This window comes from Castor canadensis, chromosome 1 (genome assembly GCF_047511655.1).
Source record: "Castor canadensis chromosome 1, mCasCan1.hap1v2, whole genome shotgun sequence".
NCBI lineage: Eukaryota > Metazoa > Chordata > Mammalia > Rodentia > Castoridae > Castor > Castor canadensis.
In genome coordinates this window covers 190,307,223-190,325,929 of record NC_133386.1, presented here as the reverse complement: position 1 = coordinate 190,325,929, position 18,707 = coordinate 190,307,223, and the positions used below count along the sequence as shown (strand labels likewise).

Genomic DNA, 18,707 nt, shown 5'->3' with positions numbered 1-18,707 from the left:
TCTGATGTATACCTAGCAAAGATTTTCTCCCATTCTGTGGGTGGTCTTGACTAATGTTTTGTAGATTAACTTCTCCTTTCTTCCTCTGTGATTACTTTCTTTGTTTTCCCTTTTGCCTCATTCTTCTCTTCCTTGCCTTTTCTTTGATAACAATTTATATTTCATTAAAAGAAACCCACCAGAGGAATTGTTTGGAATATTTTTTGATGAGGATATCAATCTGATTTTCTCTTCCAGTGATGATAGCGTATTTTTGAATTTTTCTGTTCTCTGATCAGTTCTTTTTATAATGTATTAGTGTTTATTAAATCATACAAAGGGTTTGATTGTGGTGTTTCCATACATGTACATAGTGTACTTTGATCGAAGTAACTTTTTCTTATCCCTCTTCCCCATCAACCATTTTTTAAACTGTTAGCTTATTATATTTGGACAGAAGTTTGTTGTGACATTTACATAAGTGCTTACAAAACATCTTAATTAGATTCACCTCCTCCATCTTTCTTTTTATCCACCCTTCCCCTTTCTTAGACCAATTTCAGCAGTGTACATTTCTTTATTTTCATAAATGAATACAAAATATTTCCATTTTATTCACCCTCTTTCACCCTTTCCTTACGCTTCCCCCCTCCCACATGTACTTTCTCCCAAGTAGGACCTGTTTTATCTTCCTGTTCTTCATTTATTAAAAACAAACATTTTCTTCAGTTTATGATAGCTATACTGGGGGTTTTGTTAAGACATATCCATATATACATGTATTATACCCTGAATTTGTTCATCCCCTCCATTGTTTTCACCCTATATTTAAAAGCAGTTTTTAATGGGTTTCATAATACTTTTTGCTACAAAGCCATAATGTACTTTGCTGTAGTATCATAGAGCACTAGGAAATTCCCTGAACAATTGCAGTTCTTTTTACTTACTGGCACAAAAGTTTGTCTTTGGGCCCCTCTTACAGTGTCCAACATTTATAAACAGAAATAATATAAACATGACAGAGATTCTATCTATCACTGTGTTATGAAAAAGAAATCTGTTTTAGCCTTATCCAGAGTTAAAAGTTAAAGAAAGAAAATTCTGAGTCTGGATTTTGTTTGACATGATGATCTTCATTTTCTTGCGAATGAACAGTTATGTTCTTTATATCTAAATAAGTAATACTCCATTGTATTAGTTTTTTAATTGTACAAATTGTACAAAGCAAAGTGCCTAACTATGTTTTTCTATATGTGCATGTAATGTGTGTTGATCATATTAACCACCTCCATTACTCTTTCTTATCCTTCCTCTCCCGTTAGAAAACAATTTTTAATGTATTTCTTTTTGAAATTTTCATACATGCATAAAATGTACTTTGCTCATATTCACTACCACAACACACTTTCTTTTCTTCTTCCTCCTCTCCTTTGTGATCCCCCCAAATCCCTTTTTGCATTCATGTCCTTTCTTAAGATCTTCATACGAGAGGACATGTGATATTTGTTTTTCTGAGTTTGGCTTATTTTGCTTAACATGATAATGGATAACATCCATTTTCCTGATTTTAGAGCAAATTTTTTCAGTTTTTAACATTGACATTTGAGTCAATGTTAGCTAGAGGTTTGCTTCATTTTTCTTATTGTTGACTAATACTCTACTATGTATATATACCACATTAAAATTTTTGTTTATTGGTTGATGGGCACCTACACTGATTTCATAACTTGGATATTCTGAATAGTTGTATTATAAACATTTGTGTGCAGATATCTCTACATTGTATACTGGCTTACATTCATAGGGATATACCCAGAAAAGGCATAGCTGGATTATATGGTAACTTTAGTTTTTCTAAAAAACTCCATTTTACCAGCATACATTATTTGTACTAGGGGTTCACTGTGACAGTTCCACCTGTGATCTTGCTTACATTCATCCTTTCCATCATCCCCCTGACACCTCCTCCCTCAATGCTCTATTTTATATTTTTGGTGGTACTGGGGTTGAACTCAGGACCTAATGCTTGCTAGGCAGGTACTCTACCACTTGAGCTACTCAGCCAGCCCTACTCTCCCATTCTTAAAAAATTTTAACAGGTTTCATCATTCTATTTTCATACAAATATATAAAGTACATCAACTATATTCCCCCTTCTCTCTTCTCAGTTCACCTTCCTCATTTTTAGGTTTTTTTTGAGGAAACCCCATACTGATTCATGTAAATTATTGGCTGCACTAATTTGCATTCTTACCAACTGTGTACAAGGTTCATTTTCCCTGCATCCTTGCCAGCATTTATTGTTTGTTTCCTGAATGATATCCATTCTCTCTGGGGTGAGACTGAAGAATATTGATGTAGTTCTGGTTGCCATTTCCTTGCAGCTAAGATTGTTGAACATTTCTTCATGAATTTATTGGCCATTTGTACTTCTTTTGAAATCTGTCTGTTCTTTTCATTTGCCCATTTATTAATTGGATTTTTTTCTTTTGGTATTTTGGTGTCATGATCATCTTGCTTTATTTTTTCATTGATTTTGAAGAATAACTTTGCCAGAAATAGTGATTGGGTTAGTAGTTATTTTCTTTCAGAGCTTGAAATATATCATTCCTAGATTTAGTTTTACTGGGCTAGAGTTGTGGCTCAAGTGAAGAGCACCTCCCTAGCAAGTGCAGTGCCTTGAATTCAGAGCCCAGTCCTGTCCCCACCCTTACTCCCCACCAAAATGCTGCTCTCCTGGCTTTAGAGTTTCTGCTGAAAGGTCTGTGGTAATTTTGATAAGTTTGCCTTTGTACATACTTTGACATATTTCTCTTGCAGCTTCTCATATCCTATGCTTTTTTTTATTCATATGTGCATACAATGTTTGGGTCATAGCCTATGCTTTTAGTCTTGGAATTTTAACTAATGTGGCATGGTGGAGAGGACTTTTTATGCTCATGTGTATTTGGGGTTGTAAATGCCTCCTGTACTTGATGTCCACATCTTTCCCAAGATTCGGGAAATTTTCTACTGTAATTTCAATTAACAGTTTTTTAATTTCTCTAGTTTGTATCTTAGTTCCTTCTTCTACTGCATGGATTCTTAGGTTTGGTCTTTTGATCAGGTCCCTTAGTTCTTGAAGGTTTTGGTCATTCTTATTTAAGTTTTCTCTTTATTTGTGTCTGAGTGCAATATTTCCTCAATCTTACCTTCAACCCCTGATATTCTTTCTTCTGCTTGACCTATTCTACTAGTGATGCTTTTCATTGTGCTTTCTATTTGATTTGAGTTTTTCATTTCTAACATTTCTGTTTGTTTTTTGGAATCTTAATTTCTTTGCTAAATTTCTCACCCCATGTTGCTGATTTTATTATCAAGGTCTTGAATTGATTTCCTTACTTTATTTACTTGAATCTTTTTTGAGGTCAGGTATCATTTTTTTCAGGTATCATTTTTAAAAGCAAAGTTTTAGATTCTTTAGTATGTCACCCCTCTCAGCATCTTTGGATTCAGTATTCAGGACTCATGAACTTTTGGAGGAGTCATATTGCCTTGTGTTTTCATACTATTTGTGTGTCTGTGTTGCAATCTACACATTTGTTAGATTGGCTATTTTTTTCCTTACCACTCAGAGGAGAGAAAGCAGACAGCAAAAACAAAATCAGCAATTCAAAAACAAAGCAAATATTTAAATGTAGTAAAGAAACAATTATAAACATTCAGTAATCCATCTCCTCCCATAAAGTTAGAAATAAAAAGAGCCTGGATATAAGATTATAAGGAATTTAAATCTTTTGAAATGTATAGGTATTCATAATTAAGTAAAAAGAAGAAGAGAGATGGGGAAAGTAAAAAAGAAGGAAGATATAAAAGTGGAGGCAAGTATATGATTTGAAATTATTAGAAATAATAGTGAAAGAAAATGTGTGCAAAGACAAAACAGTCAACAAACATACAGAAAAGAAAGTATAAAACAATAACATCTGCAAAAAAGAAATGAGAAAATCAATTAAAAACCAGTTAATATTTCTTCCTTATAGATAAGGAGGGTGGATACCCCACAATCAATCCCACTTGCAGTGTTCTTTCAGTTTGAACAAGTTAGAACACAAAGGGTTGTCTGGTTTGGGGATTTAGCTCAGTGACAGAGTGCCCACACAACACTTGCAAGGTCCCATTCTCAATCCTCAGCACAGTAAGTAGAAAATTCTGTTTGCAAGTTGGGGATGTTTTCCAGCTGGCTGGTGACGCCTCTTAACATCTTAGGTTGCTCTAGGCTCTCCCCTTCCTCCATTTTTGGTGATTCCTATGTTGCTGAGGTGTGCCAACTCCCAGCTTGCTCCCTACTTGACTGATGACAGGTTACACCTTAGGCTTACTGTGGTGCTGTAACGTGATGTGGTTCTAGCTTGTGCTTTGTACTCTAACCCAAGTATCTCTGTATCTGTGAATCTGAGTCCCAGTTTCCCACATGTTTCATTGGTCTACAGGGTTTTTAATGTGGTCATTTGCTTGGCCAGTTAGCAGTGGCTTTGGGATCTGGATATAAAACTGCAGGGTCTTTTGTTCTCCCCAATTAGAACATTTGTCTTTAAGATCGCTCCTGAGATAACTCCTGGTGAGTGAGCTGGGAAGTGCCAAGCACCTCTTCTTTATCTTCTGCTTGTTGCCCAGGATACAGATCTCCAGTTTTAAAGTTTATTTTTAGTTTTGAAGTATTGGGGATTAAGCCCAGGGCCTCACACACTCTGGGCAAGTGCTCTTCCTCTAGAGCCATGGCCCTAGCCCTTTCATTTTGAATTTTGTTTTTGAGATCTGGTCTCACTAACTTTGCCTGAATGTGTCTCAAGCTTGTGATCCTCCTGTCTCTGCCTACTAAGTAACTGGGAATACAGGCATGCATTAAAGTTTATTTATCTTTCAGAGTGCAGGGTATTCGAATTCAGCCTGTGTACTTGTGGGGTCTCCCAGGGAGGCTTTCCTTTTCTTTTTCTCCTGTAACTCCATGGGGGGGGGAGCAGTGGGAAGGGTCTCTTTCCATTACTTGCTGTTTTGCTTAGCATTCTATGTTAGGGTCCTTCATTTCTTTCATAAATCACAAGTTCAATATTTTTGGAATTCCCTTGGTTCTCTAATCACTTCTTGTTTACTATCACCATCTCTTGCCTCTGTGCCCCAGCTTCTCCCTAGTGCAATGTACCTGTGGTTTTATTTCAGATTCATATGGAGGTGGGAAAGTTGTGTGTGTCTCTAAATCTGCAATTTTAGGAGTATGTTCTCTGTCTTAATTTAATCCACACTCATTGAAGGTAGTTATTGACAGGTTAGGCCTTACTGTTTTTTTTTTTTTCACTTGTAAACCATTTTGTAACTTATTTTATACTTTTAAAATAAGTTGTGGTTCCTTTCTTTTTTCCTCTGTCTTTTAAGTTTTTGTGTCTATTAGTAGTGTGTTTTGATTCCTTGCTTATTATGTTTTCTTCTCTATTATGCATTTGTGCTTCATGGTAACCTTGAGACTTATGGAAAACATCTTTTGATTATACAGCTTGACATGACCATAAGGAAAAAAGAAAACACACTGAAGAAAAGTTTATACTTGTACTTCATTTCTCACCACATTTTGAAATTTTGTGTTAGTTTTGGATCACAAAATACCTGACACCAATAACTTCAAGGAGGAAAAGCTTATTTTGGGTCATGGTTTCAGAGGCTTCAGTCCATGGTCAGCTTGTGAGGCAGACCATCATAGTGTACAGGGCACCATGTAGCAGAGCTGCTATATTTGCAGTTGGCAAACAGTAAGAGAGAAGAGAAAAGGGGCCAGGAATATGATAAACCCTCCCAGAGCATGACCCCCATGTCCTACTTCCTCTAACTGGACCCCACTTCCAATAATGCTATCTATCAAATTGTGAATCTAGCAATGGATGAATCCACTGATGAGGTTAAAGCCCTCGTGATCCAGTCACTTCCCAAAAGTCCATCACCTGATACCCCAAGCCTTTCACACATGAGCCTTTTGGGGGATACTTCAGTACTGAAACTGTAACACTTTGGTAGCTCACTTTATATTTTGCTATATTGAGTATTACATATAGATAGCCTATGAAAGTAGTTATTATTTTTGATACAGGGTCTTGCTATGTAACCCAATCTGGACTCAAAGTCACATGCCACCTGCCTCTTGAATGCTAAGATTACAGGTGTGTACCACCATGTCGGGCATAGGTACTATTATTTTTGTTTTATTTTTAGCCTTTTTCCTTAAGATATTAATGGTTTATTCACAATAGTTAAGCATTCTTAATTTGTATAACTACACTTACCAATGAGTTTTATACCTTCCTATGTTTTCTTTTTCATTATGAGTGTCTTGCAGTTTGAAGAACAACTTTCAGCATTTCTTGTAGGACAGGTTTGGTAGACATATGTTCTCTTAGCTTTTGTCTGGCAAAAGATCTGTTTGTGAAAGGTTGAAATAAATGAGAATACACATTTTATACATGTATTTGCTTAAAGAAACTTTGAAAGACACAAGGAAACCAAGAAAATTGAAAAGTGCAAGGGCAAAGAAGGAATGGGAAAACCAGAATGAAACAACTCATTCATGTAACTTAGTATGCTATTTTAAACCTTATGAATGTATTACCTTTGCAATGTTAAATTAAAAATTCAAATAATTTTTAATATGTACATAACTCATTGTATAATATAATTTAAACACTAAAGCAATGGAGTAAATCAATAGAATGATGGATGAATTTTACCTTGTAGATATGTTAAGCTTTTAAATGTGGGAAGCATTACTTTTTGGTGGTACTGGGGATTGAGCTAAGTTCCTTGCTTTTGCTAGGCAGTTGCTCTATTACTTGAGACATATCTCCAGTCTTTTCTTTCTTTTCTTTTTTTTAGTTTTGTATGCTTAATAACTTTTAATAATGAAACTTTAAAAGAGGAAACATGCAGACAACCCTCACTCAATTTAGGAGCCATTTAGGCAAGCAAATACTTATTAAGCAAAAAAGCAGTGTTAAAAACTAAAAGCCCTTACATTTATAGAATGCATTTCAAGTCTGATGTGCATTTATTTGTATAAAGAAAACAAGCATTTTAACATAAAGGAAGCCACGTCCAAGTGCTTACCTTTTTTCTTCCAATATAATCTGCCTAGCCTTCATCTTACAACTGCGACCCCTCCCACTACAGTACTTCATCTATACTGTAGCAGTGTTAGGTCAATCCTGTGTCACATACCATGATCACTACTCATCACTCCCTTACAGGTTTCCATAGCCTTACACAGAGCACTACCATTATAACTGAGCTTGGGAATTTCAGGTGTCTAATGTTAACTATGCGTACACAATTCTGCTTTCTTTCACAGCTCATAATACATAACAAGTGAATATATAACCAACCATAAGTTGAGTATTGACTACTTAGACAAAAACATCAAATTTGTTCCCCCAACCATGAATGAAACAAGTCAGACACAAATTTGCTACCATACAAAGGCTGTGTTTACTCTGTGGTGCAGTTCTGAGGAACCATACCACTGAAATGTGCTAAATACAGAACTCATAACACATTTCTGGTGGCATTAGACATAATGAATGGGACATAGACTTAAATGTCCTGTGCTCATGAGCCACCTGTGCCACATAGCTAACAGAAAGATTGCTTTTAAAGCTTTTCAGATGTTCAATCATGTTTGCTTTTTAAAAATTATTATCATGCTAGTTTACACTGAAGGTAAAAACAATAGTTAGAATTTCTTATTAATTATACCTGTGACATTAAGCTTCACTTAAAGCTGTTGGCTACAGTTCTGAGTTTTTAGTCAAATTTAAGAAGACTATAGGATAACACAAAACCATCTCTGGTAGTGTATTGGCTGTTTGGTCTTCAAGAGCTATAAAGAGTGACAAAAATTAATAATGAGTTAAAATCATGAAACGTACTAATGATTGTTTTAAAACACCAAAAACCAAACCATTTTCCTTATAATTCTTGAGATACGAAAAACCAAAGCATTTCCTTATGATTCTTACTTCACTTATATTTTAGAGAAGTGCTTTATAATTTAAATCTCTATCACCTGCATGGAGTGTGGCAAAAGCAAACCTATGCTACTGAGGGTGTAACTAACTAACAAACACACCTACCCTGTGCTGAGCACCTAGACATGCCTGTGGGTACTCAAGGTCACACACATGTGAAGGAGGGTATCAGGAATCAAAGGTGCTTTTTTGCTTTTTGTTTGGCTTTCAGAAAATGTGTTGAGATTTAACCTGGGGGGCCTTACAGCATGATTCTCTTATCTCCACCTCATATGGGAAACATTTTCCTGAACTGCTTTTGTGGTGCTTGGGATCAAATGAAAAATTTTTAAATAAGGCACAAAGCTAATTAAAAAAAGAAGCCACCTTTGTTCACAAAAAATCATAAAAATGCAAATCAAACAAGAGCAAAACTTCTATTTGCTAGATGTTTAAAACTTTTTATTGTAAGATAACTTGACTTACAAAAATACAAAGATTAATTCCTATTTTTTCTTAATTCAAATTCCCCCAAAACTATTTTGCCACAGTTTTTCTGTATTTTGTTCTGTTTAACCTTTATCTTCTTCTTATTTTTATTATTAGCGTATAATAGCTGTACAGGAGATAAATTGTGATATTTACATATGTGCTTACAATATATGTTAGATTTATCCCCCCCATCATTCTCCCTATCCTTTTTCCCCTTCTTAGAATAATTTCAACAAGTTTCATTCTTCTATTTTCATATATGAATACAAAATACATCCACCATATTCAACCTCAGTCACCCTTATGCCCTCTCCCTCCCATTTATTACCCACCCCTAGAAAAGACCTTACCCTTCTGTTCTTCATTTTTTTCTTTTGGTGATACTGGAGTTTGAACTCAGGGCTTCATGCTTGCTGGGCAGGCACTCTGCCACTTGAGCAACTCCACCAGCCCTTTTTTGTGTTGGATATTTTGAGTTAAGGTCTCTTGAAATATTTATCTGGGCTGGATTTGAACTATGATCCTCCTGATCAGTGCCTCCTGAGTGACTAGGATTGCAGGCATGAGCCACTGGCTATTCACATTTTTAAAAGTGATTATTGATAGCCCAAGGGGGTTTTGCCTTGGCATTTCAGACATGTGTATATCACACTTTAATCATATTAACCCCCAATAACTTAGTCTTTCTCTATTACCATGGCCCACTATTATTTAGCAGTTTACAGTACATTCCATTATATTCATTTACAGATGGAATGTTTCACTACTTATCATTCTCTAACATTTTCTTTCCCTGTCCTGTTTCCTGTAGTACCTTCAGACAGACCCACTAATACAATCTTTCATACTCTCTCTCTCCATATATATATATGATAATATATGTATTTATGTGTACATTTAACTTATAGGTCTAGCTTCCACATATAAGGGAAGACATGTGACCTTTCACTTTTTAAACTTGGCTTACTTTGCTTAACATGATATTCTCCTTTTCCATTCATTTACAAACAAGATAATTTCGTTCTTCTTTATGGCTGAATAAAACTCCATTGTGTATGTATGCCATACTTTTTAATTCATTCATCAGTTGTGGTTTGCCACATTTTTTGAAGTGAAAATGATTGTAGGGAAGGATTACAATTTCAATAGCCTGAAAGTAGGTTATCTTAGAAAGGAAGGTTGAGAATGACAGCCACATTATCTTTTTCATTCATACTCTCAAAAAGTAAATAGACATGTAGGTGAAAAAGATGGATACAATTATTCTTATACAATGGATATATGGAGAATTAGATCAGAGGATACAAAATTTAAAATACTGTGAATAAGTCTAGAGAGCTAATGGATAGCCTCAGTTAAATGGAGAACCATAGTTAAAACATTATATTGCATACTGAAAATTTGATACAAGTGTGATTCTAGGCATTCTTATTTCAAATAGCTAACCATGGAAGGGGATGGACATGGCAATTTGCTTCACTGCACTAATCATTTAAATGTGCATAGAGATGCCAAAATACAGTACTAAAAAATTTAGACATATATAATAAAAATAATATTTTTACCTGAAATGTTTGAAGGCTGCTAACTTAATGACGATCCTTTACCTCTGGGTATGTCAATAAAAATCCTCAGCCCAAGGATAGTCTCTAAGATTAACAAAGTATAATTATAAAAATAAGGAATCAACATTTATAAAAATTTAACATATCCCCACTATTATCCTTCATATAGTAGAGGGTCCAAACCAGGATTGCATTTTGCATTCAGTTGTCATGAGTCCTCAGTGTGGAATAATTTTAGTCTTTCTTAGTTTTCATCCTTTTGAGGAGTGAAGGATAGTAATTTTACAGAGTGTTGTTCAGCTTGGGTTTCCCTTGTGCTTTTTCATGATCAGATCAGGTTATATTGGTAAGAACAACAGAATAATGATGTAATATTTCATGTCTTCCCAGTGCATAATGTCGGGGGCACATAGCATCATTTATCTCATTCCTTGTCATGTCCACTTTGGGGAATTTTTATACAGGGCATATAAAGTTACATTTCCCTTCACAAGTAATAAATATTTATTATGGGATACTTTGAGACAATAAAGATATTCTTCATCAAAAAATAGTCACAGTGTTTAATTCTGTCAGGTGGACTTTTTCCCAAGGAATATGATTCAATTTAACATTATACATCAAAGGTCTTCACATTCTTCAACAAAGAAAATTTATTGTACTTAGAGACTTTAAAAGACAATCAGAAATGTAGTTGAATATTTCAGTGTGGCCATCTACCACAGTGTTATTTATAGAAGTTAAAATTAGAAACAATCTAAAATGGTTAGGTATGTTATAATACATCCAAAGAGAAAGTATTTTATACATATTTAAAATGAAATTTTTGATCATGGACACCAGATAGAATAAGAATTAAGAAATCTTGTGAACTTTCCTCCCACTCATTTTGTCTCTCCAATTTAGATTCAGCAATATTCTGAATGCAAGGATCAAAACCAGACTCAGCCTCTATTCTTCATCAGTTTCATTGTGCTGATCAGTCTTCATGGTCTTCATCATTCATTATTTCTCAGGGAGTAGATGACAGGGTTGAGGAGTGGAGTTATCATTGTGTAGAACACAGCCACCATCTTGTCAACAGAAGACCTCAGATAGATGAAGATACAGGGTTCAAAGAATAATATAATAACAGTGACATGGGAACCACATGTGGAGAGGGCTTTGCACCACCCCTCAAACCTCCAAGTCCTCAGATGGAACAAAATGACCACATAGGATGCTAAGAGGATCACAAAACTGATCATCGTCAGGATTCCTCCATTGGCAACAATCAGCAGACCAATGAGGAAGGTATCTGAGCAGGCAAGTTTAAGCAGAGGAAGTACATCATAGAACTAGTGTTTGGTGACATTGGGGTCACAGAAGGCAAGTGGAAAATGAGAAAAATCTGGGCAAGGGATACGGGAAACCTCCTGCCCATGTGTTTCCATGAGGACAGCACACACCTGCCGGTTCATAAAGCTGGTGTAGTGCAGGGGCTTGCAGATGGCCACATAGTGGTAATAGGCCATCACTGTGAGCAGGAACATCTCAAGTTCACCAAAGAAGTAGGTGGAAGAAGACCTGGTCATGCAACCCCACAGAGATATAGCTCTCCTTTCAGCCAGCAGATCTAAAATGAGTTTAGGAGCTGTAGTGGAGGAGTAGCAGATCTCCATGAAGGACAGATTGCTGAAGAAGAAGTACATGGGGGAACCAAGACTTCTTCTGGTTGTGACAATGAGCACAATGAGGAAATTCCCCAGTATAATTGTACAAGAGCAGAAATATCACAAAGCAAATTCTCTGCTCTTTCTGGTTGGGCAAAAGTCCTAGACAAATGAACTCAGTTACATTGCATAAATTAGCCATGAAGTTACCATAAAGAGGCAACAATATTGGTGGTGCATTCTGAAATGATACAAAACAAAGGCTTCTTCATGAAGCAGATAAATTAAATAAAAACATGCCTATTTGAGATTCTTGTGAGAGATATTTCAGGATGAGTAGGATTAATTTATTGAGGGGAAGAGCACACAAGAAGGCAAAGAGTAAGTGCAAAAGCATTGTGGGAGGCTGGATTAGAGGGAAGAATGGCAAAGAAAGCTGTAGAAAGAGACTACTACCAGCTCATTAAAGACAATTATGGACTTTGGCTTTTATTCTGTAGTCAATGGGAATTTATGAAGCATGTTTGTCAATTGGAAAGTAAGTTATTTTCTATGTAGAAGTAGTAAACACTAGAAAGGGGTAATATCTATTGAACAGGAGGGTAATGTAGTGGAAATATTATGTATGCATGTTTGAAAATGAAAAAATGTGACCTGTTGAAACTATTCCAGGAATAGGGAGAAAAGGGATAAAGGAGAATGATTGAGGGCATAATTCAATGATGATATATTTGATTTATTGGAGGAACTTTTGCTAATGCCACCACATATCCCCAGTACAACAATAATATAATAAAAAAGGAAAACATATCCTTGTAGGATTGCTATGAATATTAGAGATAATGGCAGCAAACTGTCACATTGTAGGTATACAATAAATGGACATTATTATTGTGACCATAACTGTCATCATTATCACTCGTGGGACCTTTAAGCTTCAGAGTCAAGTCCAAGAAATCTTGAAGTGTGGAATATTACAGCCAGAGGGATAGGAAAGATGATCTAGCTCAGTCCTGTCATTTTATGCCTGTAGAACCTTAAATTGTAGAGTTGGAGGGACTTGTTAAAGTCATTCAGCTGAACTCTTTACCCCTGGATCAACCCCCTCTGTTCTTCTCCCTTATGTCTCAATTCCCATGGTGACCTAGAAAAGAGATGGCAGAAAGCTTTCCTAATGTCATGTGTTACCTCCTTTGTCTCAGAGCTGATTTGCTGCATGTTTGGAATTTCTCAATGGTCGGTACTAGAATTAATTGGTGCACATTTTGATAATTTCTCCAACTCAGCTTTCTGGAAACATTTCACACTGGAAATAAGAAACTCCAAGGGGAATTTGGTCTCCTTATCACAGTACATGGCCAAATTTGTTTTAAGTGGTCTGGTATCTCAGTATTGAAAAACAATCCTTGGTCTTCCAGTGAGTGAGAAGATTTTCTAAAATAAAAAAAACAGAACCAAAAATATTTTTTTACCAATTTCCTATAGTTATTTTTCAGTTTTTAAGTAGGTGATCTAATAATTGAATGATTTCCTAAATCCTTCCACTTGTGATTTATCCATATCACCCTAGCTTGTTCATTTTACTAATGATCACAGGACAAGGGAATTTTGTTTTGTGGAAGGAAGATTTACATATTCATTGGAAACAACAACCTTAATATCAAAACTAAAGTGGCTAGCACAGAATCCCAGGGTTGTGGAAATAGTAACTATTTGTACTTCAGCCTCTTAGCATATAACAAGCTGGGTGACTTTGAGAAGTCAAATAAACTCTTTGTTTCTCAGATACATCATTTGTAAGCCAAAGAGATTAATGGTCTACACATAAATCTTTTCAACTCTTTCTTTCATTTCTCCTGGTACTTTAGCTGAGAATAAGTGGTTTAGAGAAACAGATGCCTTTGTTTTACATACAGAACCCAGGTGGAAGAATCTTGTTCAGAAGAGAGCACATGTTTCCAGGCCACAACCTGGGCATCCTGAGTGATGATAAACTATGAAAAAGAGGAAGAAAAATTTCCACAGCTTAAGGAGAACTTTCATGTTCAACTCTTTGTTCTAAGAGTGAGTATTACCCAAGGAAGGTAGGTAATGCTCTATCTAGATGATTTCTCAGGTTGACTGAAGGAGGTTTAGAGGTTCCCAATTACTGTGTAATGTGGGATGAACCACTTTCCTTTCTTTAGTCTCGGTTTTTGACTGTGAAGAAAGGAGGCACCTTGACAGATAGGGTCCTAAAGTCTGTTCTGGCATTCACTCTATAAGATTCCATGTAGTACCGCTTTGGGGCCCAGAGTGAGTTTTGGAAAACAGGCCTTTGTGCTGTGTTTTGAGGTCATAGCAATAGGATTTCCAGGCTCTCTCTCACTTATTATTTTGTCTATTTCAGATGTCTCTCCCAAGTACTTTATGTTACAGGCTAATATTTTATCTAGCCACTGTCTAGATCATCATTTACCTGCCAAAAGTTTTTCATGCAATCCATGGATTATCTGGTAATTAATGACCTGAATGTGAAGATTTTATTTGGGGAAGTGATGAAGGGAAGAGGAGGTAACTTGTTACCAACCACTGTCTTATGTTTAGGCAAGGGGGAAAGAGGAAGCAGAAAAAAATGTGAATAGATTAACAGGGGGTCTGAGCCAATAATAGTTGCTATATATTGAGAGCTTTCTATTTTCAAATACCCCTGATATGTGCTTTATATTTTATCTCACCTAAATTCCTGTAACAACCATGTTGAATATGAAATATTAAACTATTAAAAATATCTTCATAAAGATGCCTATTAATGTATGTGTGGAGCTAAAAGTGGGTACACTCACCCTTGAACCAGTTTAGACCAATTCTTGGGAAAGGCAGGCCAACCTGGTCCTTGTTTTGTTTTCCCAGTTGTTTAGAGATCTGTGAATCTGAAAGTATCCTATCCCCTAAATGATCTGGTTGTTGCTCTTCTGGGAGTCATCCCTTTGTATTCTCACAATGATCCCATAAAATCATCTGATTTGATTATAATAATTCCCCTAATTTATTAAAAAATACCCTAAGTCTGTTAGGTAATCTTCTCAACATAAGGACTCTGATATGATGGGTGCATGAGTGTGAGAGATTTGACATTCTAAGTGAGAAATGGAAGGGGCTGTCGAAGGAGTCTGTAGAGGGTTCTAAAAGTTAGGTGGAGATATTTAGGCATGCTGGCCAGGTAGCCAGGAGACAGTGGTATCACTATCTGAGCAGAGGGAGACAGAGGAAGACTTTATAACTTCAGTATGAAGCATAGATTGGGGAATGAAGAGAGCAGACAGCTGGAGACACATGGATCATGTAATACCTGCAGTAATCCTCACATGGATGTTCTGCCTGAAGATAGGGACTGCAGGAAGACAGAGGAAGGACCTGGTGAAGTCCATAGGCTGTGACATTGTGTAAATCTGAAAGGTGGAGGTGAAGCATGATCTAGAGCTGACTTCCCAGCCTCAAGTGTGAGGGACGGTGAGATGATAGTGTGGCTATGAGACCCAGTGTGAGTTCCTCCAGGTCAAATCTGCAGTCTCGGTAGTGCAGCTCTGACCCCTGTTCAAACCTCAGCCATGGGGTGGAGGAGGCAAGGCAGGTCCCTGAGTCTCACACTCTGCTCAAGGACCCAAACGTTTTTTGGCAGTGATGATCTAGAGAGAGTGGAACCGAGACATTCTCAATAACTTGAAGTTTCTCATAATGCTCCAACTGACACAGGGAGGGAATAACACAGGATTTTGATAAGTTGGCCATATATTTCAGTGCCATTTCCCTAACACAAGGAAATGTGACAATTCTCCCCTTCTTTTATTCAAGGTACAGAGGTTTCAGCCTTGGCTCAACACTCTTCACCAGCTGTGTTTATTTGGGGAAAATACTAAACCTGTTTAAGTTTCCCCACTGTCAGTTAGCTCCATTTCTCCTAGAGGTAAGGAAGAGTTAAGTAGAGATGTCTATAAATATTTACTACAGTTTAGCACACCGCAGCAGATCCTGAATGAAGGGCAGCAGCTCCTGTGGTCGTTCTCGTTATAGGAATGACAGTGAAAGTAGTGAAAATCAGTCAAACACACATTCTAGGTTCCTATGTGCCACTTGACTCTCCTGTAGCCTTTTGGTGCCATTTGGTTACTTCAGTTTTTCCCAATTCTGCTCCAGTAAATGAGCCCTGCTGTACTACCAATCTACATTTATTTGCTCTTCCTGTGTCCCCTTTTAGTTCCCTGTTTCCTCTCCAGTTTTTACCAGGTACCTTACTGTGAGTTTTCTACTCTTGTGTCACTATTCATATTTTCATTATGAGAGAAATTATGAATGCATTTAATCTTTTTTTATGATGGAAGCACAAGAAGAAAACAAAAAAAAGTTAGTAAGAGACACTTGAAAGTGTTTTTTCTTTTTAATGTTGGGAATGGAACCCAGGTCCTTGCACATGTTATGCAAGTGTTGTACACTGAGGTAATTCCCAGCCTCAAAATAATTTTAAATACTGAAAATCTTGAGTGTTTTCTCTTCCTCATCCCATAAGTGTGCTCTTTAGACATGTGAAGTTGCAATCTGCTTGAGGGTTGAGCCACATTTCATTCTCTTTTATTATTTCTTGAGTTTTATATGTTCTTGGAGTTGCTTAATAAAACTTCGGTTTCAGATAATTTTATTAAATATTCTCATTTACTTCTAAAAAGAATGTTGACAGTAGGAAGTGGAGCAAACAAGCACATTAACAAGCAAACTGGTGAATGTCCACATATTATAATTTAACTAGTATTTGATAGTGAATATATCCTAAAATCCCATAGCTCCCAAAAATGTCAAAAATTCTCAAAATAATTAAAAATTTATAAAGTTGTGGTATTGGGCAAAGCTCTATGACCTGATAGATTTGAGAAACTTGTATCATTCATCAAAGAATTTAGCAAAGATTCCTTACAGAAAAGGAATAGTTTCAATGAGCTTGGCATTTGAGGTGTGTGTGTGTGTGTGTATGTGTTTGTGTGTCTGTGTATGTGTGTAGGGTGGTAGGTTCAGCACCAGGAGACCTTTTGGAAGTCTCTTAACATAAAGGCATTTTGAGCAACCATTGAGAATAATAGATATATTAGTAATGAATGTAAATGGTTATTACTGCAATTGTTTTTAAATAGCTTATTTGGACTAACATATTATAAACAATAACTAGGTTAAGATGATCTGGTTCTAGTCTGGGAGACTTGGTTAATTCTCAACTTCCATGAGTCTCAGTTTTTCTCACTCACTTGTACCTTGGAGCTCATGGAGTTTTTGAGAGGTTACTTGACTAACTGTCTTGCATAGATTGGGTTTGTGAACACCAAATGAAACACATTCACTATAGCAATGAACAAATCAGTCAGGAAATATGCATGAAAGGATGTTATCAACAGGTGACTGCTAAATAAACATGAAGGTTTGATGTTATGCCTGTGTTTGCTTTGTCACAGGAGTCTTCTTGAAGATCCCTCTTCTGCAAATGGAATCCCATGCCACTATAAATAATGTGACTGAGTTTATTTTCACTGGCCTTTTCCAGGACCCAGGAGTGCAGAGAGTGTGTTTTGTGTTGTTTCTTTGTGTGTACTTTGCCACAGTGGTAGGCAATGGCCTCATCATTATGACGTTCAGCTTCAGTAAGAGTCTGAATTCCCCCATGTACATCTTCCTCAGCTCTCTGTCCTTAGTGGAAATCTGTTCCTCCTCTACTGTTGTCCCTAAACTCATCACTGACTTTCTTGTCAGGATTAAAACCATCTCTCTAAAGGGCTGTCCAAGTCAGATCTTCTCTTTCCACTTCTTTGCAGTCACTGAGGTCCTTTTGCTTGTGGTGATGGCTTATGACCGTTATGTGGCCATCTGCAAGCCTCTTCATTACATGAACATAATGAGTCATCAACTGTGTCACATGCTCGTGGCTGGGTCCTGGTTGGGAGGCTTTTGTCACTCCATTATTCAGGTTCTCATCACCATGCAGTTGTCCTTCTGTGGTCCAAATATGATTGGTCACTATTTCTGTGATCTCCATCCTTTATTTAAGCTTGCCTGCTCTGACACCTTTGTGGAAGGGGTTATTGTGTCTATCAACAGTGGGTTAATCTCTGTCTTCCCCCCTCTCTTCTTGGTGTCCTCCTATGTCATCATCCTGGTTAACTTGAGGAACCATTCTGCTGAGGGAAGGCACAAGGCCTTCTCCACCTGTGCCTCTCACATCTTCGTTGTCGTATTATTTTTTTGACCTGCCACCATCATCTACATGAGACCCTCATCTACCTTTTCTGGGGACAAACTTGTGGCTGTGTTCTACACAGTCATCACTCCCATGCTGAACCCTATCATCTACACTCTCAGGAATGCAGAGGTGAAAAATGCCATGGGAAAGTTTTGGGTCAAAAAGAAGAGTTCAGTGGTAGAAAAGTGATAAAAATGTCTGATTATTGTTTGCTCTTGAAATGACTTTTCTTTCATTGGCAGTTGTCACAATGACAACAACCAATATTGAGATTTAATGTTATTGGTTCTGTGATTCTTCTTAGTAACCAAGCCTCTTTGGTTTCCATGTACAATGTTCCAAGAACAGAAGTTGATGTTCTTCCTGACCCTTATGGAACTTGACTCACTCTATATTGTTCAGCAATATCATGCTTTTAGTAACTGGAAGGCTCAAATCAAGTGCAAATACAAATGAGGATTTTGGTGATGAGGATAGCAATCTGATTTTCTCTTCCAATGGTAACAATGTGTTTTTGAATTTTTCTGTTGTTTTGATAATTTATTAGTTTATATTAAAGTATAAAAAGGATTTGATTGTGGTGTTTCCAAACGTGTTTGTAGTGTCCTTTGATCAAAGTAATCCTTTCCATTATGTTTTCTTATCCTTGTCCCCATTTCACCCAATTTTTTATTTATAGCATATTATAGTGGGTACATTGTAATATTTACATAAGTTCTTATTTATTAATTTGATT

The 18,707-nt window shown here is 36.6% G+C and overlaps 2 pseudogenes; one reads left to right on the top strand and one right to left on the bottom strand.

The window, feature by feature from the left end:
• Nucleotides 1–11,058: 11,058 nt before the first annotated feature.
• LOC109678801 (olfactory receptor 4X2-like) lies at nucleotides 11,059–11,914 on the bottom strand (annotated as a pseudogene).
• Nucleotides 11,915–17,218: 5,304 nt separating this feature from the next.
• On the top strand, nucleotides 17,219–18,160 carry LOC109678800 (olfactory receptor 4B1-like; annotated as a pseudogene).
• The last annotated feature ends 547 nt before the right edge of the window (nucleotides 18,161–18,707 follow it).